This window comes from Peromyscus maniculatus, chromosome 2 (assembly GCF_049852395.1).
Source record: "Peromyscus maniculatus bairdii isolate BWxNUB_F1_BW_parent chromosome 2, HU_Pman_BW_mat_3.1, whole genome shotgun sequence".
NCBI lineage: Eukaryota > Metazoa > Chordata > Mammalia > Rodentia > Cricetidae > Peromyscus > Peromyscus maniculatus.
The window spans coordinates 69473705-69497835 of NC_134853.1; the positions used below are offsets into that span (position 1 = coordinate 69473705).

Genomic DNA, 24131 nt, shown 5'->3' on the forward strand with positions numbered 1-24131 from the left:
TGGTGGCTTCACGGGGCCAAAGTGTGAGCAGCTCCAGATTCTGCTCAGGGCTGTCCTCTCTGCTCCCAAGGTTCCAGCCTCACACCTGCCCAGAGCACCCTCCATGGCTGCTACTCCATTCCCAGTTCACCCATGCTTTGCCAAAGAAGGCCAGTGCAGGGCCGGAAGCAGGGGAGGGTGGGGAGGAGACCGATGAATCATTTAAGTCCCTGCCTCGCTTGCAGCTGACAGTCATTTGGCTCTGGGCAAGGTGCTATACCTTACAGAGACCCCTGGGCATGCCTTGGGGAAAGATCTAGAAAGGTTTCTGGAAGGGCCTGGCATTTGAACCAAGCCTCCATGAGTGAGTAAGACATTGAGAGGGAGAAGCAAAGCGGAACTATGCATCCAAAGGAATTGAGCTGCAGCCTCACCAGGGACCCAGGTTGCTGTTCAGGACCCATGGATGATGTGCAGGGGCCAGCATGATGGGCCATAGCTGGATCATAAGAATCCCAGGATTAAAGGAGACTTTAGTCTCACGTGGTAAGAAAGATATTCACAGGGAGCTGCTTGGAGCCTGAAGGGCTGGGTAGGGGCAGGGCAGAGATCTGTTCTGGTTTTGCCTGGTGGGTCTAGAGGATGATGCCTTTCCATCTTGACAAGCCTTGTCTGCTGGAGCTGCTTTGAGACGTCTTCATTTTACCTGTCTGGGATGGGATGCCTTTACAGGGCGGAGGGAGCCTCCCCTTCTGCCACTTCCCAGTTCAAGATGACACCCCCAGAACTGCTTGGTCAGGGGGGATTTCTAGATAGCCTGTCCCATTTTGGGGGGACCTTCTCCCAGGTAGGCACTGAGCCCTTCTCCTAGCTCACTCTGGAGGTTAGAAGCCGAGCACTCCAGGGCACAGACTCAGCGAGCTGTGTTGATTGAAGAAATGAACCAACAATGATGGTTATGACTGCTGGCATGGTTGCTTCTGTCTGGCTTCCGGCCATTCCATGGCTCTTTTTATGGTCACCGGGTGTATTGCCTAAGAGCAGATGTGGGCCTCTGGGGTGTTGTGAGGTAGACCTGCTCCTGGAGTCGGCGTGCCCTGTCAGGCAAGTGTGGCGAGAACTCAGGTAGCACTTAACCGCTCCGGACTCGTAGGATGGAGAAGCCGCAGCCCTAGCCTCCAGCCTTCCCATCTATGCCTTGTTGTCCTGGACCTGCCATGTGCTCCAGCTGGCTCTTCTTAGTGCCCTCTAGCCTTCATACTGGAGACCGGAGGTCTGTGTGGGACAGGGGAAAGTACTTGGACTTGTGACTCCATCAGCCTGGGTTTTTCTGGCTTCATGAACCGGGCCCACTATTTAGTTGCTCATTCATCTGATCATCGGGGCTTGTTAAAACTGCAGCAGAGTCAGTAAATGCCCATCTCCCTTTTCTATTATCTGAAGAGCTGTCAGGAGAAGAGAGACAAGACTTGTTTGGTTGGCTGGGCGTGGTGGCACATGCCCAGGCTCCTGACTTTTCAAGCCCAAAGCATTGGTGATATTTTGGGGTTTTATTCTTTGTGTTTGTTTTGTTTTGTTCCTGAGACAGTAGCTCTGTCCATCCTTCATTTTATCATCGTTCATTTCTTCAGTTTACACAGTTCGTTGAGCCTGGGCCCTGGAGTGGGCAGCCTCTAGCTTCCAGAATGAACTAGAAGGAGGGCTTGGTGCCTACCTGGGAGATGGTCCCAGAAAAATGAGACAGGCCACATAGGAATCCCCTGTGACTAAGTAATCCTGAGAGTGTAGTTTTTCAGGTAGCCCTGGCTGTCCTGGAACTCTGTCTGTAGACCAGGCTGGTCTTGAACTCACAGAGATCCGCCTGCCTCCGCCTCCCAGGTGCCTGGGTTTTATTATTTCACCAGTTGTCACCAAGTCTTTGAATCTGGCGAGCACCTCCCTGGCAGGGCCCCAGTGACTTCTAGACCAGGCAGCCTTGACACTGCATTTAATGCCTCAACACAGACTGCTAATCCACTGCCTGGAGAGTTCTTCTAGGCATGAGGAACTGGGGAGGGGAGGCAGTTCTCAGTTTTGTAGAGGTCACTGGGGAAGGAAAAAAAAAGAAACCCAGCAACTTAGCCCAGGGCTCTCTATAGCAAGGAAGGAATCCCTAGCCCAGGGAATCTGATGAACTTGGGAAATGTTCAGCCTTTTGGCCCTTGGGGAAGAATTATCTAGACCTGTTTGCTGCCTTCATGAAAACATGAATGGGAAAGGATTGAATTTTTGCCTTGAACTGGAATTGTCAGTGTGGAAAATCCCAGTGGAGATGGCGTGTGTTAGGGGCCTTTCTCCTTCTGACTTCCTGCGAAGGAAGAAGAAAAAATGCAAACCTCTAGAATTGATTGACCTTTGTGCACAGGGGCTCTTGGGATGTGCAGCTTGGCTGGACAAGTGCAGCTGTGTGCCTGAGAACCGGCCATGTAGATGCAAAATTCACACCTGAAGGAAATTACCCCCCACCCCCCCCCCCACCCCCCCACCCCCCCCCCCGTTTTCATATGATTGTGTTCGGAAACTAATCTTCAAAGACAGTTTCAATTTTCCCAGCTGTCTGGGCAACAGATCCATATAGGCTGTGTCCAGGCATCACCTCTCTTGTATTTATTCTGCTCAACTTAATTTGGTTAGATTCTGTACACTTTTATAGATTGCCTATTACGTAAGTTCAGTCGGATGTTGAGAGCTTCGGGGTATGAGAGAATATATCACCAGTCCCGAGTTTTCTTTTCTAGCCAGGCTCCCGAGACTTGTGCCCAAGAGTTGTGGAACAGTGCTCTATTCACTGGGGATTGCTGAGTAGATTGGTATGCCAGCCAGAGTCCCTGCCCCAGGCACTGAGGTCCTGATGGGTGGATGCTGAGGAGGGTTCTGTGAGAAGGCTCTTAGATGAGTCTGCAGCCAAGATGGGCCAGGCGGGGGTCACAAGTCTGAGCTAAGGTGCTGGGGAAGAGAGTGGACCATAGGTGAGGTAGCTCAGTAGTTTGGCCTGAGCTAACGAGTCTGTCTTCGGCCTCTCTCCCCATGCCTTGGTGATGAAAATATCCCCTCCGTGGCTGGTGCTTTAACAAGCTTCTGGACTTTGCTCTTGTAAACCCTGCCCCCTACCCTCAGCCCTGTTTTCTTCCCAAGCTCATTATTGACCCTGCCCTGGCTTCTCACAGCACCCTGGCTCTTCTTTCCTCTTAGCGTGGTGCCACCCCCCCCCCTCGCAAGAGATAGCAGTGGGATAAAGAAAGACTAAAGTGACTGACGCGTTCCATGTCTGGCTCACCGGTTGAAACTGAAATGTTTGCTGAGAGAGGCATGGGGGTGAAAACGGTGTGCCTGGTCCAGAGCGGAGAGACCACCGAGGTGTCCTCACAGGCGGGAAAGACCCCTTTAGAGAAGCAGATATATTTTTTAATATAGCCAAAAATGTGTTGATTGGGCCGGTTCCCACTCATCTTGAGTCAGGTGCTTTCCAGTGCTGCTTCCTCCTGAAGGAGCATCCTTCTGTCCGCCTTGCTTTTCCGCCTGTGGGCTGACAGAGGACAGTGGAGCAACCGGCACCCAAGACCACCGTCTGTGCATGGCTAAAGACCGTGGTGATCTTACAGCATCCTGGGCATTGCACCTCCATAACGTAGGAACTGGGGCTCTGCACCAGGAGATATTTCTTGCGTTTCCTCTTTTCCTCTTCCGGAGAGGGATGAAGGAGATCCTTTGCGAGAGGCATGTTCTCGTAGGGAGGTCGTCACCACCGGAAAAGCGACTGCCAGCTTTCTGATGATCAGAACCACACTGTAAAAACACTCTGAAGAGTGCTGTTGACACTAGCGTTTGGGGACGTCTCCAATAATCAAAGAGCTGCAAGTAAAAGCAGCGACGCTCCTTTATTTTCTTATTCTTGTAGCCCAGGCTGGCCTCAAACTCTGCAGCTAAGGATGACCTTGACTTTCTGATCCTCCCGCCCTCACTTTTCCAGTGTTGGGATTACAAGTGTGTGCCAACGTACCTGGTAGTGGTCAGTGCTTGGGATCAGACCCCGGCCTCATCATGCTGGACAAGCACTCTACCAACAGGGCTCCATCCCTAGCTGCAATGTCGCCTTTATACATCTATCAAATTAAAGGACAAAGAGCATTTGGGGGCAGTGGCTCTCCCACAGATGGAGGGAGCACACTTGAGATAACCTGTCTGCCAGGCATTTTGGCTCTGTCAGCTTTCAAAACTCATATGGGTTTGGTGCACACTGTAATACAAGTACTCAGAGGACGTGTGAATGAGTCAGGGGTCAGGATTTAATACCATCCTTGACTACATAGCATGTTCAAAGCCAGCCTGGGTTATAAACTGTCTCCCCAAACAAAAAAGCTCTCTGCGTTAGTGTACAGTCTTTCACCCAGTAGGCCAGTCCTAAGAATAACCCGTGACGTATCAGGCAAAGATGTCTCTATCAGCATTGTCTGCAGGACACTGAAAAAGAACGAAGTGTCCAGAATAGGGCATTGCTTCAGACAGGATGCTTCTACCTATAGGACATTTAAAACTGTAGCACAATAGCAAAGGCACAGGGGAAACCAGGCTGTAACTCATCTAAAAGATACGTTCTCAAGTTATGTTGAAAAATGTGTTTTCATACAAAAAGGAAAGATAATTAGTACCTTGGAGATTTTAGAGAATATTTTCTTATTTCTAAAAGATGAAAAATTTCTGCCAGGCACATGTGTTGCTCTTATAATCCGAGAGGGAAACTGATGTTATTTAAGAACAGAGACGCTTTGGGGAGTATTGTTTGAGCTTAGGTGCATTGAGAGCCAGCCTAGCACACCATCGATCTTGCAGATTCTCAAACAGGTAGCATTTTCGAAGGCAGCGTGGTCTTGGGTCCATTTGTGTGAATATTTATAGACGTGAAAGCTTGGGGCGGGGAGGAAATAGATTGATTTTTTTTCCCCTTGAACTTTTGAAATTATTTTCTCCACTCCATTTGTAATTGAACCCACATCGCTATTCTTACTCCTTCCTTTCTTGAGTACTACAGTAGGCCTAAAAATATTAACCGACTTAGGATGTGGCTTTTGCTAAAATCATTCCCCTTGAAGTCTTCAGGGGGTCCTCTCATGCTTTGAAATGGGACCCCAAGGAAGACTGCCCTCTGACATTTGTTTTGCCCTTCTCCTTGATGTGTTTTGACCTCTATTTTCTAGCAACCTTAGACTCTCCCACTGGAGACCAGTCCTGAATGGTTGGGATAATGGGCCCCATCAACCATAGAAGGAAGGAACCCAGGGGATGGGTAGCAGGACTGGGCACTGTGTGCTGGAGAGGTTGGTGTCGGGGCCAATCTGGCATCACCTTATCCTGTAGACGTAACATTAGTCTGCAGAAAAAAAGATCAGAGCCGGGAGTATCTCGTTAAATATTAATTATAGTGATGCCTTTTGCCACGCATCTTCAGAGAGCTCTGGGCATTTCACAGACATTACCTCATCATTCATTCTTGTGAGAAGCGTTCTTGGGTGAGAAGTTGATGGCTAGGGTTATGATCCTCTGGGGGGGGGGCAAAGCATAACAAATATTTTATTGTATTACTTTATTTATATACAAGGTGCCAATTACCCTTCTAGATTTTTTTATGTGTATTTCTAATTTTTTTTCATTTTATTAGTGTGTGTGTGCATGTGTGTAGGCATTGTTATGAATTATGCATGAGTGGGGAACCCCCCAGCTGGCCAGGCCAGAGTACCCCACAGTGGCTGCTCGTGGAAAGTCATTCACACCCAGGCGCTGCATCCACGTGGAGGGTTTATTATAATAGAGAGATGAAGAGAAAGAGGAAAGAGGGAGACAAGGAAGAAAGAGAAAGGGAGAGAAAGCTCTGGTGTGCACACCTCAGGTTGGGGAAGAGGGAGGGGGAAGGGGAGGAGGAGGAAGAGAGAGAGAGAGAGAGAGAGAGAGAGAAAGAGAGAGAGAGAGAGAGAGAGAGAAGGGGAAGGGGAAGGGGAAGGGGAAGGGGAAGGGGAAGGGGAAGAGGAAGAGGAAAAGGAAGGGGAGGAGTTTTTCCTTAAAATGAGGCTTTTACGTCAGGACGCAGGGCCAGTCAGAATATTACCAGGCTTGTGCACCCCCTGTGGAGGTCAGAGGGCAACTTTCAGGAGTTGGTTCTCTCCTCCCATTTTGAGATCTAACTCAGGTCAGCATAGGCGCCTGGCAAGCACATTTACCTGCTGAGGCATCTAGTGGCCTAGTTTATTTTGAAAAGGTCTCAGCCAGGCCGTGGTGGCGCATGCCTTTAATCCCAGCACTCAGGAGGTAGAGCCAGGAGGATTTTTGTGAGTTCGAGGCCAGCCTGGTCTACAGAGCGAGATCCAGGACAGGCACAGGCACTGAAACTACACAGAGAAACCCTGTCTCGAAACACCAAAAAAAAAAAAAAAAAAAAAGAAAGAAAAGAAAAGAAAGAAAGAAAAAAAGAAAAGGAAAAAAAAGGAAAAGGTCTCCTGTCTCCTGGGCAGGCCTTGAACTCACTGTGTATCCAAGACAATGACTTGGAACTTCTGATGCAATTGCCTTCACCACCAATCGTTGGGATTGTAGGCATGCCCCCCCCCCCCAGCTTGTGCTGTGCAGAGAATAAAGAGTGCTAGGCAAGCACTCTAATGAATGAACTGCATCCACAGCCCTCTGCCCCCTCTCTCCTTTGAGATAGGGTCTTACTCTGTAGGCTCGGATGTCCTGGAACTCATAATCCTCCTGCCTCAGCCTTCCAAGTATGTCACTACATCTGGCCTCCCAGACAAATGTTTTACATTGTTAAACTCGGGAGTGGTCAGGACTAGATAACAACTGAAAACAGAGGTGGGTTTTGTTTGGTTTGGGCATGTCTTCCTCCATGTCGTCCTGCATTCCTCAGAAGTAGAATGGCCTCCCTGCCCTTTCTCCCACTCAGGCTTACTGACGCTGGGGTGATTCTGGGAGTGACATTTGACCTCCTTATTCCACACTTAGGATGTTTGTTGATCTGGCTTCTCTGTGTCAACCCTACCTCACGCCTCAACCCTGCTTGACGTACCCTTTGTTCTCTCTTTGTTGGTATTTGTTTATGTTTTTGTTTTTGTTTGAGACAGGGTTTCTCTGTGTAGCCCTGGCTGTCCTGGAACTCTGTAGATTAGGCTAGCCTTGAACTCACAGAGATTCACCTGCCTCTGCCCACTGCGCCCAGCTGCCCTTTGCTCCTTACCACCGTGAAGTTTGGGTCTTGAGGACAGCCCAGTGCCCTTCCCGAAGTGCTTTCTCTTTCTAGCGTCTCTCTGGGCAGCTTTGCAGGACTCTCCTGTGCTGCGGAGATGGGTCCCCTCCCTGGGACCTCGCTCTACTCTGAGTTCTCCCGCAGACTCCTGGGCTTCCTACCAGCTCCGGGCCTTGCTGCCTTTCACTGTGTCTTAGGGGCTCACGTGTGTTCCCTGATGCACCCCCAGCTGCAGGGACAGGTTGATTATCTTTATGTCTCTCTCAGCGCCTCGCACACATTCCAGATGTAAGTGCTTATTGAGTGAAAGAATGAAATGAACACAGTTTTAAGCTAGAGGTCTGTGGTCTATGCCAAGTCCCAAGGGATGTGAAGGACAGAGGTCACTGATAGAATCCCACTTAGCCTGACTCCTCCTCCTTTTTTTTTTATTTGGTTTTTCGAGACAGGGTTTCTCTGTGTAGATTTGCGCTGTAGCCCAGGCTGGCCTCAAACTCACAGAGATCCGCCTGCCTCTGCCTCCCGAGTGCTGGAAATAAAGGTGTGCGCCACCACCACCCGGCCTGACCCTTCCTTTGACCCCGTTCACTACAGCCCTTGCTGCCTACCTGCCCGCTACACGCATGCCCATGCCATCGCCCTCCACTGTGTATTAAATCTCCTTCTTCTCTCGTGGAGGTTTAAGCACAGGTAAGCAGAGACAGTGAGAGCCCCTTTAACGTTACCCTGCTCTCTTATCTTTCTAGTCTTCTCCGCCTCTTGTGCCAGGCATCCGTGATGCACAGGATCCTAGAATTATAAAGAGCTTTACCTGGAGCCTTCTCTGTCCCTGAGAGCTGGCACGAGGGCCCCCGATCACTTTGTGCTCCACCTGGGGCTGGCTGCATGAGGCTGGGCAGGTTATTTAATCTTCCTGTGCCGTCATTTCCCCATCTGTTAAGGGAGGATAATGTGCTTGGGGGTGACCTGCCCCTCCGGGCTCCTGTGAGGCTTAGTGAACTAATGCTCTTGCCGTTCACGTCAGCCGAAGGTGACTGGGCAGAACCAGCTGGGGACCAGGTGTTGGGTCCCCATAGAATAGACCCATCCTAAGACCTTGGGTGTTACCGCCTGGGTTGCCTTTGGCACAGAGGAAGCCAGTCAAGAGCCTCTAAGGTTTCCTCCTTTGGCTGGCTCAAGTGGCTGAGGTCTTGAGGATGACAATGGCATCCAGAGGACTTCCGGGCTTGATGCACTGAAAGGAGAGAAGCCAGCCTTGTCCTAGGGGCAGCGCTGCAGCCCAGCAGCAGCAGCTAGGAGGGCCCAGTCCTGGGGCAGCGCTGCAGCCTGGGCCAGAAACCACCACACTGTGCCCACATGGCCTCACCATCCTCTCCGCTCCACCTTATTGATGAGCTTTGGATACCCACATCCCTCTGGCTGCAGTCCTGGGAACGCTGGCCTTTTGTCTTTAAGACTAGCCTGGGAGCAGTGTCCCGGGATGAAGGGGAGGTGTCCCTGTGGAGAAGAGGTGAGGGATTCATGCCTCGGAGGAGCCCCTTCAGCTCAGACTGACTGGTGAGTAGTCATTTCCCACTCTGAAATGAGTCCGGTTTGCTCTAGACTGCTCTCGGACTGGGACCACTTTGACTTTCAACTGCACTGTCTATTCTGTGCATGTGTACATGCAGCAATAAACATACTAGGGACACAGATTTAATTAAATACATGTATATTTAGATAAATATCCACTTCAATAGCATGTTTGTTCTCAAGCATTCCATTAAAATCTGTTTGAGTCAAGGCCCCCTTTTAGTCGTAATGACAATGTAATTATCCGGGGTTCTTCTCAAATATGCCTGGCAAATATCTCTTATGTGTGTGCTGGCAAACACTTGTGTCATTAGTCATTTGTATGTAGATAGCATAATTATTAAATACTTCTGGCACTAGGTTGCTCACAGATTTTCAGAATTATGGGGTTGTAGGATGTAAATAACAAGGAAGATTTCAGGTTCTCTCCAGGGTTCCTTTGTGTGTGTGTTTGTTGTGGGACTGGGGCATGGGTGCCCTGGGACAGTTGTGAACGTCCGTGGGCAACTCTCGGGGAGCTGGTTTTCTCCTAGCGTGACGTGAGCTCCCGGGAGCAAACTCCGGTTGTCAGGCAGCAAGCGCCTGGACCACTGGGCTGTCTTGCCGGCCCCCAGCTCCAGATTTTGTACAGCACAGTGGTGTCGTAATTGGGTAATGAGTGGGCTTGGACTACACAGTGACCTGGTGACAGGGTCGGGTCAGTTTTTTACTGAGCCTCTTTCAAGTTCAGATTCCTCCGTCTATTGTCTAGACCTCTTTAGACACTGTAGACTTTAACTTCTGAAATACACATAAGATTGGGGGGGGGGAAATTCATAGTTTTACTGAACTTTCCCCTACATCTGGATCTAATTACAATGAAATTTCTAGTCTTAGAAAGATGACCCCGCCTTACCATAGCTGGTTCCCTTGACCTCGAGTCTCTGGTTGACCTGACAGTCTGCTCCGTGAGTCCTTGAAGTGTGGCTCCCTTCAGGGTTACACACCTGTGGTCCGAGTGCTGGAGATCCGGAAGCGGGAGGATCAGGAGTTCAAGGTCATTATTGGCCTGGGCTACATGGACTGTCTCAGAAACAAACAAAAACCAAAAATAAAACAGGGCAGAGATATGGGGAGGGAGGAGGGACGGAGGGAGAGAGTGATGATGAAAGACTTTGCAGAAGTCATGATGCTGGTGTTGTGGGGTAACAGCTAACACAAGTTGTTTGGGGTTTTGTTTGCTTATGTTTGTTTTGTTTTCTGAGACAGGGCCTCCACGTCTTCCTGGCTTTTCTGGAACTCACTGTAGAGCAGGCTGGCCTCAAAATCACAGAGATCCACCTGCCTCTGCCTCCCAAGAGCTGGGGTTAAAGGTGGGCGACACTATGCCTGCATGCCTAGGTGAATAGTAGTTTTGACCTGGAAGATTTGGGGCTAAGTCAGTACATTCTAGACAGAGGGAGAACAGGTAAAAGCATGGCAGAGGTGCTGTGGGTAAAGGCATGACATGTCAGGGATGCTGTGGGTAAAGACATGTCAGGGATGCTGTGGGTAAAGACATGGCAGGGATGCTGTGGGTAAAGACATGGCAGGGATGCTGTGGGTAAAGACATGGCAGGGATGCTGTGGGTAAAGACATGTCAGGGATGCTGTGGGTAAAGACATGTCAGGGATGCTGTGGGTAAAGGCATGTCAGGGATGCTGTTGGTAAAGACATGTCAGGGATGCTGTGGGTAAAGACATGACATGGTAGGGATGCTGTTGGTAAAGACATGGCAGGGATGCTGTGGGTAAAGACATGGCAGGGATGCTGTGGGTAAAGACATGACATGTCAGGGATGCTGTGGGTAAAGACATGTCAGGGATGCTGTGGGTAAAGACATGACATGTCAGGGATGCTGTGGGTAAAGGCATGGCAGAGGTGCTGTGGGTAAAGACATGGCAGGGATGCTGTGGGTAAAGACATGTCAGGGATGCTGTGGGTAAAGACATGGCAGGGATGCTGTGGGTAAAGACATGTCAGGGATGCTGTGGGTAAAGGCATGTCAGGGATGCTGTGGGTAAAGACATGTCAGGGATGCTGTGGGTAGTTTTGGATGGAGGTTATTTGAAGGTGATTAGAAGAAAATGAGGCTAGGTAAGTAGGCCAGTATCCAAAGCAGGAGGCTCTTCTTGTACCCACCTAGGAGTCATTCTTCATCCTGGAGGCTGTAGGGAGCCATTGAGCGGTTTTTCATAAACAAGGCCTGGGCAGAGCTGTGTTTCCAGTGGGGTTAGCAGGCAGTGTGGGGCAGGGGGAGTGTGAGGAGAGCCTCTTGTTATTCTTGCTCTGTAACTTCTGCCTCAGTGTGTTGATGGATTGGAAACTGTCTTAATGTTTAACTAGGAGGTAATTGCTTTTCTTAGGATGGCCATTGGATTTTGAAAGGGCATAGATTATTGTCTGGGGGGAGGCAGCTCTAATTTTATAATCAGGCATGTGCAGGGAAGTAGAAACTGCTTAACAGAATGGTTTTATAAGAAACTTCTAGAGCAAACTGCTTCCTTCCTTCTCCTTTTGCTTTTCAACATTTTATTTTATATGTTTGTGTCCACTTCACCCAGTAATGGTCTGGGGATGCCAGGCCCCATAAAATCTACCAGTAGTGAATACCTAAACATGGGTTTCATTCACTTTTTCCTGTGGTGATATTGTGTTCCCCAATATATTGTGCACCCTAATAAACTTATCTGGGGTCAGAGCCACTAGATATAGAGGCCAGGAAATGGTGGCACACACACTTTTAATCCTAGCATTCCAGAGTCAGAGATCCATGTGGATCTCTGTGATTTCAAAGCCACACTGGAAACAGCCAGGCATGGTGACACACGCCTTTAATCCCAGGGAGTGATGGCAGGAAGCAGAAAGGTGTATGAGGTGTGAGGCCTGATTCAGCTTTTAGGCTTTAGCAGCAGTTCAGCTGAGATCCATTTGGATGAGGACTCAGAGGCTTCCGGTTTGAGGAAACAGGATCAGCTGAGAAGTTGGCAAGGTGAGGTTAGCTATGGCTTGTTCTGCTTCTCTGATCTTCCAGTGTTCACCCCAATACCTGGCTCCAGGTTTGTTTTTATGAATAAGGCCTTTTGAGAGTCATGTGACATTTCCAACTCTTGCTCATCTTCCCTCACTCTGGACTGACTGTTGAGCACCTGGTGAAGCTCGTCTGACCGTGTTGGAGTGGCTGTGAGAGGAATGTCTTAGGAGAGAATGTCATGTGCGTCATGACTGGTCATATATGTTGTGGAAACTGTCACTGTTGACTTTTCTGTCCTGGGCATTGGTCAGCTTGTGCCATTGGCTTTAGTCACTCAACCAGTATTAACTGAACACCTGTCTAGCACTGGAGTCATGCGAACCAGAGAATTATGGCAGAAGGCTTATTGTCCAGCAAGTAAATGACCAGTTCTGAGGGAGGGAAGGTGCCAGGCACTACGGGAGCACCTTGCTCAGAGTCAGAGGTATAAAGTGGAACCCAATAGTCATTTGGTGAGGGCTGGAGAGATGGCTCAGTGGTTAAGAGCACTGGCTGATCTTCTAGAGGACTGGAGTTCAATTCCCAGCACCCACAGGTCAGCTCACAACTGTCTGTCTATAACCCCAGTTCCAGGGGATCTGGCACTCTCTCAAAGAAATACATGCAGACAAAACACTAATGCACATAAAATAAATAAGTCATTAAAATTTAAAAAAATCATTTGGTGAGGATTAGTAATTGCCTAGAGTTGGGGGCATAGGGTCTTGGGAGTGTCTCCCAGTTGGGAGAGTCTGGGGTTTGAGGGGAGCCATGAAGTTGCCCTGAAGTCAGATGCTCAACCCCATGGCTGTGCTGAAAGCAGGACTCCCCACCACCACCACCAGACAGGGTTTCTCTGTGTAGCTTTGCGCCTTTCCTGGAACTCACTCTGTAGCCCAGGCTGGCCTCGAACTCACAGAGATCTGCCTGGCTCTGCCTCCCGAGTGCTGGGATTAAAGGCGTGCGACACCACCGCCCGGTGAAAGCAGGACTTTCATAGCTCAATAAAGCTGTGTTGAAAAAAAATCATTCAGGGACTGTAGCTCAGTGGTAGAGTGCCTGCCTAGTGTGAATGAGGCCCTGAGTTTGAGCCCCAGCCCTACCAAAGCAGACAACCAGGACCATAGCAGCAACGGTGATTAACAACATCTACAGGGAAGCCAGCAGTGGAAGGTCCCCTCTGGGAGCAGAGCAGGAGGAGCCTAAGCAGGGCTGGAACTCTCTGGAATGTGAGAGTATGGAGAGGCTGAAGGGAGAGACACACGGGGCCTGGGCAGTCAGGGCCTTGACGGCCTAGAAACAATGATGGCAGCTACCGTTTGGGCAGCGTCTCTCTATGCCAGGCACGGCGCGTTCTGAGCAGTTACACGCATTCCTTCCTTCAGGCCCACACCGGCCTTGTGCGGCAGGTGCTGTTATTGTCGCCACTTTATCAGTGGGGAGCTAATCTGCCCAGAGTCACCCATCTGTGAAGGAGCAGAGCGGAGACAGAGCTCGCAGTGAGAACCTAATACATCACCCTAAAAGTTACGGGTGACGGAGAGGTTTGTGCAGGAGAGTGACCGTCAGAGGCACGTCGTAGGAGATCATTCCGGGACATGTGGCGTAGAGAGAGAAACACCAAGGCTGGGGGGCCAGGTGCTACAGTGGTCCACCTCCGAGGCCATGCCAGCTCCACCATGTCCAGTGGTGGTGGAGGCGGGAGGAAGTGGAGACTTGAGAGAGCACCTTCGCAGGAGCCGAGGAGTGGCTAGATTTTGCTGTTGCTCTGGTTTCTGTTGTTTCGTTTGGGCAAGGCTGGAGGAGCTTAGACCCAGGGCCTCATGCATGCTAAGCCAGCACTAACCACCAAGCTACCTCTGCAACCCCCAAACGCAGATAGATGCCCCCAAACCTGGGTTCTGGGCTTGGGAAGTAGAGTGGGGAGGGTTGCTGGTGGTGCATCTGCCAGGGTCCTGTCCCTGTGTGAGCTGGCTGGCGGCTGCTTGTGACAGAATAGATTCGACTTCTGACTTCTGCCCATCAGAATCTTAGTGGAGGTAGCAGGGCTTCGGGATGTGTCTTGATTTAAGGGTGGAGATGAGGGTACAGAAAGAAGGGCTTGCTGAAGCTCCTGCGGGGGGGGGGGCAGGATTGGGGTGACCTGAGGTGTGTCCCCGCTGCTTCTTAGACTGGTGTGCCTTCACTTGGCACATTCGTACTCTCCAGGGAACCCGCGCTCCATCCCTTCGCAGAGACCTCTCGGAGCCTTAGAAGAGGTTTCCTTGCTGCGCAAACGATAAGAACAGATGCATTCCTAGAATTTACTTCCCAAACCAAAAATCCCACGTTAGATCAAATTTGTATTTCCCACCTGTCTTTGCCCAACATCGGGTTTGCTTCCTCCAGAAGAAAATGGCTTCACAGATTGTGGTCATATAGGTATATAGCCTATGGTTTACTGTGTGATTTGACAGCAGTTTCTGGAATGCTCTTTGGTTTCTGGTTCGAATTCAAGAGAGTGTGCGGTGGTATGGCTGCCCTGCTGCTGACAGCCACCCTTTCCTTCGTATGTACCTCAGCAGGCAGGCATTAGTTACATGTCCCTTTCCTTCTCCCCATGGGCAGTACTGGGCTCTGCCGAGGCTGGGGACAGAGCAGAGTGCTTCACCAGGGCTGGCTTTCTACATTTCCGGGCCCTGTGGTGTGGGGGATCTGCGCATCCCACGGGCGTCCATTCACAGCCGTCAGCGCCGCTCCTCCTCACGGCTGCCATCGCCCAACAGCTGACCCGATTCCCTGAATCGCTGGCTGTAAACGGTGCAATTCTGCAAGGGGGAGAAGGTTTCCGGGCAGAATGCTTAATTAGGGCTTAATTAAGACAGCCAGAGTAACCCTTCGGCCTGAACCTTGTGCAGGGTCCTGATTGGCAGATGGCACCTGGCCCTCTTGGCCCTCTGACAGCCATCAGGCCTCATGCAGAGATGAGCCAGACCCATGCTGCCCTGAAGAGTTATTTCTTAGACTCTACAGGATGTGATAGGCATCCTTTTCCTTGAGAATCCCACACTCTTGACTTGTATTGACTAAGAGTCATCTGTGTGTTTTATTTTGTCTAGAACATAAGGAATTCGTCAAGGGCAGGGGCCATCACTGGGTAACCTGGGTCCCCGATACCATGCCCCCAGCACAGGTCTCAGTGAAAGAGGGGATTGGCGTAAGTGGAATGAGTCATACTGACTTAGAGGTCCCGTTTTAACTTGAGATGGTTGAAAACTCTTCAAACTAGAATCTAAACCCCAGGGTGTGGACTTGAAAAATACAGAGTAAGACCATGGCCAAGTATCTCATCTGTGGGAAGGGTATGAACTTCAGACAAGGGACCACAGGGTTGAACAAAGCCTTGGTGTCACCAGCCGTGGGCCACAGCCCTGTGAAGTATACCTTGGGCCCAGCTCTGGAAGCCGTTGTTGATATACTGTGCTGTGATTGTGGTTGGTTTTGATCGGAGAGGATTGGAAGCCACCTCACTCCCTAGACAGACACATGGAGTCACAGCTCAGTCTGCTAGCGAGGCGAGCTGTGGCTCTGGGACCAACCCCTCAGTCTAAATTTCCCGAGCAATGCAAATGTGGATTTTGGTTTTGGTGCTCATGGTATCGAATGTGCCCAGAGGGTTTTGGAAATTTGCTACTGCCTAGGGATATCTGATGAATCATTTCATAGTAAAAAACACAGACCTAGATTTTAGTTCTCACTGTACAATTTGGTTGAATTATTCCCCAATGATTGTCAATACTTCTACTAGTGAGAATAAAGACATTTGTAATAACCAACATGTCGGTGGAGAAGGAAAAGACTCTCCTCAGTGCCTGGGGAACACCAGACACCACAGACTCTAAAGAACTCTGTGCTGAAGGTCCCTGCAGACTTCCATCCCTGCTCCTGGACACTTTGTACACCTGTGTAGTGTTGCACCCCAACAGAAAGGGTCCTGGATGCCAAATCTGTGGTTCCATTCAGGATGGCTTTTGTTGACTCCCTTGTATATTTTTGATCTGGTCAGTTTCATACTTTTTGAAATAATAAATGCACAACAGGAAATTTACCTGCGGGGCATCTCCAGCCTTAGCCGTTTTAATGTATACAGTTGGTGGCAGTTAGATATATTCACAGTATTGCATAATCATTACTACCATCTAAAGTTTTTATCATCCCCCAAGTGAATCCTATACCCAGTAAGCAGCATTTTTCAGTCCCTCCTTCCCACCAGGACTGGGCAGCCACCAGTCTGTCTCTGTATAGACTTGCTAACTCTGGACATTAAAGTGGGAGCATACAGTATTTTATCCTTTGAGTCTGGCTTCTTTCAGTCGGCATGTTTTCATGATGTATCCACGTCATAGCATGTATCAGCGCTTCATTCTGTTTAGTGGCTGAGACATATTGCATTGCATGGATATGTCGTGACTTCTTTACCCATTTATTCATTGATGCCCTTTGGGTTGTTTCTGCCACTTGGCTATCATAAATATTTCTTCATGAACATTAGTGTACAGGTTTTCTATGAACATTTGTTTTCAGTTCTTTGGGGTGTATGCCAAGGAGGGGACTTGCTGGGTCAGTGTTATTCTAAGGTTAGCACACTGAGAATGCTCTAAACCGTTGACACAATCTCTTTGAACCTTCCTTCTCCTTAGTCTTCTCTGGTTGTTCTCAGGCCTCCCTGGCTAGCTCTTCTCACATGGCATCCGTGGTTCTTTAGCATCTGGAATGACAGTCCTGCCCATTCCCTCCTCAGCTCTGTCCATTCTCCCCCAGTGGTGTTCAGTCTTAGCTGTACCCTGCAATCCCCAGGGTTCCTTTAACAGCACATGCCCACCTTACTGGAAAGTCTAAGGTAACTTTCTGGTAGCATGGTGAGAGTTGGGGTCCAAACCAGGACGTGTCAAAACCTCTGCTCTTGATGTAAGGGGACACTGGGGAAGACCTCTGAGCCCAAGTGGAGAGAGGAAGGTCATGATATGACACCAGATGAGAGCATCTGGAAACTGCTTGAAAACTGTAGCAGTCTCCAGCAAGTGGTCCTTTTGTCCCACTCCGGATTAGGTGACATGTCTCTGACTCCTCCAGGAACTATGAGGATTGTCTCTCCTATCCACCCCGCCCCCCACTGTCTCTGTCCGGCATCCTGCTGCTGATCAGTCTTTCTTATAGGAACCTGTAGAAATCTGAGCGGGCTCAGGGAGGAAGAAAGCGAAGCAGTGGTGTTTGTTTAGGTGTGTCCTGGCTAAGTACCTGGGTACAGATTTGACTCAGAGAATTAGAAAAATGGGCAGAAGCCCAGGGTGAGATCTCAGAGAGTCAGTGAAATCCAATGTGAAGGGGCTGACACTGATCCCATCTCTGTCCCCCAGCATTTAACATGTTCTACACTCCTTTATTGTGCTGGGTGTAATTGGAGCCCCCACCAGAATGTATGAGGATTTAGAGTTTTGTTCCCAGTGTGTCCCAAGCCCTAGAAAAGTACCTAGTACAAACAAGATTCTGGATTCTGGATTTTCACATGAAGACTGTAAGAAGGGCTGGGGCACGGTTCTGGAAGTAAGCGTGCCTTCGGTGCAAGCGCGAAGACGAAGACCCGAGTTCACATCCACGGCCCTCACGTAAGAAGCCCTGCATAACTGAGTATGCCTCTAGCCGCAGCACTGGGGGGTGAAGACACACACTCCTGTAATATAATCAGGTTGTCCAAGTTCATTCGCACAAACCCTTCACTTTACAGCTGGGAAAACCGGGATTTGAGTGTAAAGGGGTGTGTGTGTGTGACTGGGTCCTGAGTCCAGCTGGTAACAGCAGGGGCCCGATTACAGATCTCCTGTCTCCCTACGGAGAGAGCTCTGTTCCTCACCCCCTGAAGACAAGGGGCTTGGCAGCTGCATGTAATTCAGCAGTGACATTTGCTTTTATCTCTGAGGGTTGCCTCGGGGACCCCAGGACAGCTGAGGTGAGGTGTAGGCCACACTGGTATCGGAGTCAGCCCTTTCCCACATCCTTTCCAGGGCTCGTTGTCCATCTGATAAGGAGGATGAATTGTGTGACCAACTTCCCATCATCCTCTTGGAGTGGCCTAGGCCCCATGCCCCCAAATAACTGTCCAAAAAAAGAAAGAAAGAAAGATGCGGCCTGAGTTCCCATCAGTGCTGGCTGCTGCCTCTCTGGAGCTCCCAGAGGGCCATGCAGAGGCCATCTGCAGTGAGCTAGATAAGAAGCTCAGCTCTCTCTGAGATGCCCAATCTTGTCAGGCAGATGTGTAATCTGAGGACATGTGATCCCAGGATACTCGGGGCCATCATTTCCAAGAACATTTGTGTTTACCGGCTGCAGCACTGAGGACGATTTGGGGTGATGATGGAAATGGATATTTTCTCTTTAAATTGTTGTGTATGCATTTTTCTGTGACTAGGGGAAAAGCCAGAGCTGACCAAACCTGTGGGTCAGTGAATATTAGTTGAGGGGGAGGCACCACACCATGGGGTCATTTCCATGTATAGAGTGTGCTATCAGGATGGTGGCCTGGCAGTTTGCTGACATGGCCAAAGTCACAGAGGCAGCTGGCAATCATCTGTCATTTGGGAATGGATTGTGGTGACCCTGGGTGCTTTCTCAAGAGCCATTTCCTGTGTCTCCTTTGCACCTGGTTTAGCGTGAGATGGCCGAGGATGCTGATGACCAGAGCCCCGGACACTCCAAGTGTGAGATGGGAAGTTAATCAGCATCAGATGGAAAATGAGCCCCGGAAAGGACGTGGGGGAGGGCTGTGTCTAACACTCATGCTACGGGGCTAAGGAGACCTAGGGAGCCAGATGGAGCCACTGGTTTTTCTTTGGTTCGTGGTAAAACTCCTGTTAGGCACCAGAAGCCCTTTTCTCTAAAACAAAAAGCGTTGGGTGGAGATATCTCTTGAAAAGACAAGCTGAGGAAAGGAAGATGGAGGAGGTGCAGGCACATGAGATGAAGTAATGCCATTCAGCTTCTCCTGGACTGTTTTTATGAGAAATGAAGTAATGCCATTCAGCTTTTCCTGGACTGTTTTTATGGCCCGGGCGAAATGACTTGTGAATAGATTCTGTATCAGACCAGTGTTGACTGGGCTCCTTCAAGGGAAAAGATATAAAATGCCTCCCTGGGGTCCTTGTGGCCGCCGGACTAGAGAAGCGTCATGTGGTCTAGGACAGATGCCCCTTCTTTTCTCAGAATGACATTGTCTTGGTAAGTGGCATATCAATCTGTATTCCTTCTAAGAAATTCAGGTGAATTTCTTATCCTTCGCCGAGCCATGGCCACTGTGAAGAACCACAGCAATAGCAGCTCATTTATATTAGAGATGTGTATACAAAGCCGGGTGCGGCGGCGCACACCTAGCCACCCAAATTTGATCCCTGGAACCCGACCGTAGAGGGAGAGAACTGACCCTTGAAAGCTGTTCTCTGACACACACATACAGTGCAATTAAGAACTTAAAAAAAAAAAGACAACAAATTAAAAAGTTAATATGAGCTTCCCTAAAATATTTACTAATAACTTTTTCTTTGGGTTTAGAAGTTTAAATAAATTATTCTGATCTTACCACTGCATTTTAGGCTTCCGTGTCTCTATTATTCATTCAACAAACACTGCACAGTACTCAAAAATCACTGCTAGGCTATGCCTGGGTCCTACTCTCCTCCTCCCTTCAGAGAACCTACAGTTGAGGGGACAGAAAACAAGCCCGGAGTCCCCATGGACTTAGAAAGCACAGGCAAGATGTAGATGAGCCGGCCTCGCTGGGTGGAAGGGGACGACGTGGTGCTGTGACTGGGCGCCTGTGAAACTGTCCTGAATGTGGTGAGGTTTGAGCTGTGTGCCGAAGGTCAAATCGAATTAGGAATTAGTTCCAGAGAAATGGGAGGTCATCACAGACACCGTGAAGGGCTACAGAGGAGGAAAGAAGCCGCAGGATAGAGGGTTGAAGATCTTTATCCGCTCCAGGCCTCAGTTTGTCTTCAGGTTAGCCCATGAATCTGTAGGTAAAAACGTTGATTTCTCCTCATTAGGCTTTGAGTACTGTGTCCCCCTAAAAGGCTTGTGGATCGAAGCCTTCTTTGCCTGCAGTGGGATTTTGTCAAGTGATTGGGTCCCAAGGCTCCGACCTAATCGATGAATTAATCCCTTGATGGATTCATATGTTGTCATATTGGGAGGTAGAGCCTACCTGGGCTAAGTAGTCACTAGAGGAATGCTCTGGGAAGATGCACTGTGTTCTCAATGAGGTGAGCAACTTGTGTGTCTGCTACTGTGATGTTCAGCCTTATTTCAGGCCCATCGCGATGGAGCCAGCCAGTCATGGGCTGGAAACTCCGAACCCAACAAACCCTTCCTTTCTTGTACCCAGTAATGGACTAGAAACTGAGCTCCAACAACCCCTTTCTCTCTCAAGATGTATTCGTGGGTATTCCATCAGTCATGGGAAACTAACACACCCCTTTCCTCCAAATTTGTCGTAAGAGCTGTCTTTTGGTAGAAGATAAAATTATATTCATGCAAAAAGCTTGGAATTTAGGGATAAGGAGCCCTAGAGGAATAAAGAGGAATTACAGGAGGGTAGCATTTCAGATCTGTAGAGAAATCGCTGGTGAGATTAGCGGACATAAGCCAGAGGCCTTGGGACTTTCCCACAGAGAGCAAGCCAGGTGCCCCAGTCTGAGCTTAGTGCTGTCTTCAGGAGCCCCCAGTTTTATCCAAGACCCACGTTAAAATGAGCATTCTCAGGCCCCACCTGACACCCGCTGAATCAGTTCTTCCTTGGCTGTGGTTCTCTCGTTTCTTCTTTTTAAAAAAAAAGACTTAAGTGCTTTTTATGTGGATGGGTGTTTTACCTGCCTGCATGTCTGTGCAGCATGTGTGTGCCTGGTGCATGTGGAGGGGGCTGGAGTTAGAAATGGTTGTGGGCCGCCGCCTGGGGTTCCAGTGCTGTTAACCACTGAGCCGCCATCTCTCCAGCCGCCTCCTCCCAGCAACTCCACCCCACTGCAGTGAACATTGTTATTTTGTTTTCTCTTTTAAGCAAAAGTGTTCTATTTTTCTTTTCAGAATAACAGAATCACCTGGTGTTTCTATATTGCTTAAAACAAGAAAATTGAGTTATATGTAACAAATGACCTACAGCTTACAGTGTAGCCATTTATAATATTCTCATTTCTATTTATAAGATAAAATATATTAATAGTTTTCCTTACATGGAAGTTTTATTTCTTAGGACAAATCCTACTTAACTGTAATACATAGTCTTTATAATGTACTACTATTGGAGTTTGTTGGCAATTTTTAAATTTTAAAACATTTATTAAGAATAATTTTATAAAGGAGAGGGCTAGATACAAAGTACATGATAAATATGCACGAAATGGCTTAGGTAACCTGTGTAATAAAAATGCAAAGATTAAAAACATGCATTAATTATAAAAGTAATGATTTAAATGTACACAAAAGCAGAGAGAGAATACAGTGAACTTTATGTATCTGTTTCTCAACTTGAGGAATTAACATTTTCTTACTTGGATCTTATTTCAGAATTGTGTGAGTGATTCACAAATAAAATTGATCTCAGTATCCTTTCTTTAGAATAGTCTTGCTCTGACTTTAAACTCAAAGTTATCTTTGCATCATTCAGATAGTCTGATTATATGCTCTCCTTTTCTCTACTGAAGAATATTTTCTATTAACTCTGAGGACAGGGTTCGAGTTCCTTACAGTTTTCAGACTGTTGTTATTTCTAGTTCTTTACATGGGGGCGCAAGGGCATTGGCCTCCTTCAGTTTCGGTAGGTCGGGCTGTAGTCGATTGGTCTTCATGGAGCTAAAGGTTAAAGAAGTTTGTGGAAACCACGGAATAAATGAGCCAAGATGTTTGCCACTGGGCAGAGCGCAGTCTGAGAGCTGACTTCTGATTTAGGAGCTCTAAGCTTACTTTCCCCTCTCATTCTTGGTGACCTGAATGGAGTGGCTTTTAAACACATTGTTTTGTTTTTATGTATGTGTGTATATACGGAGCGTGGATAGGCAGGTAGCATGGAGGCCAGAGGGTATTGGATCTCCTGGAACTGGAGTTACAGGTGCTTGTGAGCCGCCTGCTGTAGGTTCTGGGAACCAAACCAGGTCCTCTGCAAGAGCAGACATTGCTCCGAACTGCTGAGCCATCTCTCCAGTCCCATTGTGTCATGTCGTGCTCCCGCCTCCTGCCAGTGAATGTGTTCTTTTTTAAAAAATTTATTGTTTTGTTTATGTGCATTGGTGTTTTGGCTGCATGTATGCTTGTGTGAGGACACACAAACAGTTGTGAGCTGCCCTGTGGGTGCTGGGGATTGAACCCAGGTCCTCTGGAAGAACAGTCATTGCTCTTAACCACCGAGCCACCTCCCCAGCCCCCAGTGAATGTGTTCTTATCGAAATGGGTCTTTTTGCTACAAGCATCATGGTGAGCACATCCAGTGAAGATCAGAATTGACCTCTTAATCCCCTCAGTTCCTCTTTCTTATTTCTCCCTGAATAGCCTGCATGGAATGTGTCTTCCGTGCTCTAGGGAACTCTTACCAGGATTCACTCACATGCCAGGGTTGATAGCGAGGTCTTGGAAGAGGCCATTTCATGAAGCTGACGTGAAGCCAGGGATCTGCTTGCTGGAATTCAGGGCCTTACTGGCTAACTGGAATGATATGTTGCTAACAGGAAGCCACCTACTGCAGCATAACTAAGTATAGTCTTCATCATTTCTCATTTTGTTAAGAATAACTTATAATACAAGTTTGCGAATTTTTGTTGCTCTCATACAAAACCATATTAACTTGGTCTCAAGTGGCATTTTATTTTAATTTGCTATCTTTTTCTGCTTTTATTTTAATTTTGTTCACTTAGGGAATACTGCATTCACTCATTCAACCAATATTTGCTATGGTGACATCGTCCTGAGAGAAAACAGATATGTCATAGTTCTTGTGCTCAGATTGCTGAGAGTTCAATAGGAAGATATAAAAAATGGTGGGGGAAAACACCAAGCTAATATAAGATCTTCACTAATAGGTTGAAAAACATCACAGAATAGGGCTGGAGAGATGCTGACTGCTGTTCCAGAGGACTCAGGTTCAATTCCCAACACCCACATGACAGTTTTCAACTGTTAACTCAAGTTCCAGGGGATCCAATGCCCTGTTCTGGCCTGTGGGCACCAGGCACACATGTGGTACACAGACATACATGCAGGCAAAACACTCTTACGTACATACACAAAAATAAAATAAAACATTAAAAAAGAAAAATCACAGGATAGCATAGGTGTGTCTTTAAAATTTGAAGTCTTAAATATCATTCGTAAAAGCTTTACCTTCCCTAAAGAGAAGAAGAATGCGTTTCTATCTCTATAATGTGTCGTAAAACGTACAAGCCTAGGGACTGGGCGAGATGGCTCAGCAGGGAAAGGCGCTTGTGCGCGAGCCTGGCCACCGGAATTCGACCCCTGGAACCCACGGGAAGGTGGGAGAAGAGAACTGACTCCACAATTGTCCCCTGACCTCCATAGGAGCACCATGGCATGTACACACACACCCCTCACACATTATAATAGTGCGCACGTGCGAGCACACACACACACACACACACACACACACACACACACACTATAATAAAAAATACAAGCCTAATCTCTTTCAGGGATGATGGTTCTTTTTTTTTTTAAATAGATTTTAAGGATAATTTCTCTCTCTATCTCCTTTTTTCAACTCAAGAACTTAGTGTGTGAGGAGCCTTTCTTGAAGTACATCTGAGAATTACTGTTTGTGTCCTTTATATTTGAAAAACACTTTTCAGTTCAAGACATTTTATTATGATTTTTGCATTTCTTTGCTGTGTTTTCCTCTTCTAACTCCTGTTGTTGGTAAGTTGAACATATTCAGCCTGGCTCTTGTCTGATAGTCCGATTGAATCGCTTTCCAACTTTAAAGGTGTCACATAAGTGATTTCTGCCCTGCACGTTCCCTGCTTTCCCTCTGTTAATTTTTCTGTAGCACGTGGCAGCTTTGAGTACCACCTCTCAGACCCCCTTTGGATGTTGATAGCCTCAATTTAATGCCTAATTGCTTTTAAGATGTCTGTTATCTTTTCATACTCAGTCCACCCGTCCATTTGCAAAATATTTTGAAAGGGTCTTTTCATACTCTGTTCAGTCCATACAGCCAGGAGTGGGTTCTGCTTGAGAATTTG

General features: G+C 48.2%; 1 protein-coding gene and 1 pseudogene across 4 annotated transcripts in view; one reads left to right on the forward strand and one right to left on the reverse strand.

Annotated features, from left to right (window-relative positions):
* Frmpd1 (FERM and PDZ domain containing 1) overlaps positions 1-24131 on the forward strand; it is a 127581-nt gene that overhangs the window by 43811 nt on the left and 59639 nt on the right. The window contains exon 1 of one of the 4 annotated variants that reach the window (XM_076564120.1): positions 206-525. The exons of the other annotated variants lie outside the window; for them this stretch is intronic. The gene's annotated coding sequence lies outside the window, so the exon portion shown is untranslated. Of the gene's footprint in view, positions 1-205; positions 526-24131 lie in introns of those variants that run through there. 4 annotated transcript variants of the gene reach the window in all.
* LOC107402354 (small ribosomal subunit protein eS27 pseudogene) lies at positions 3452-3756 on the reverse strand (annotated as a pseudogene).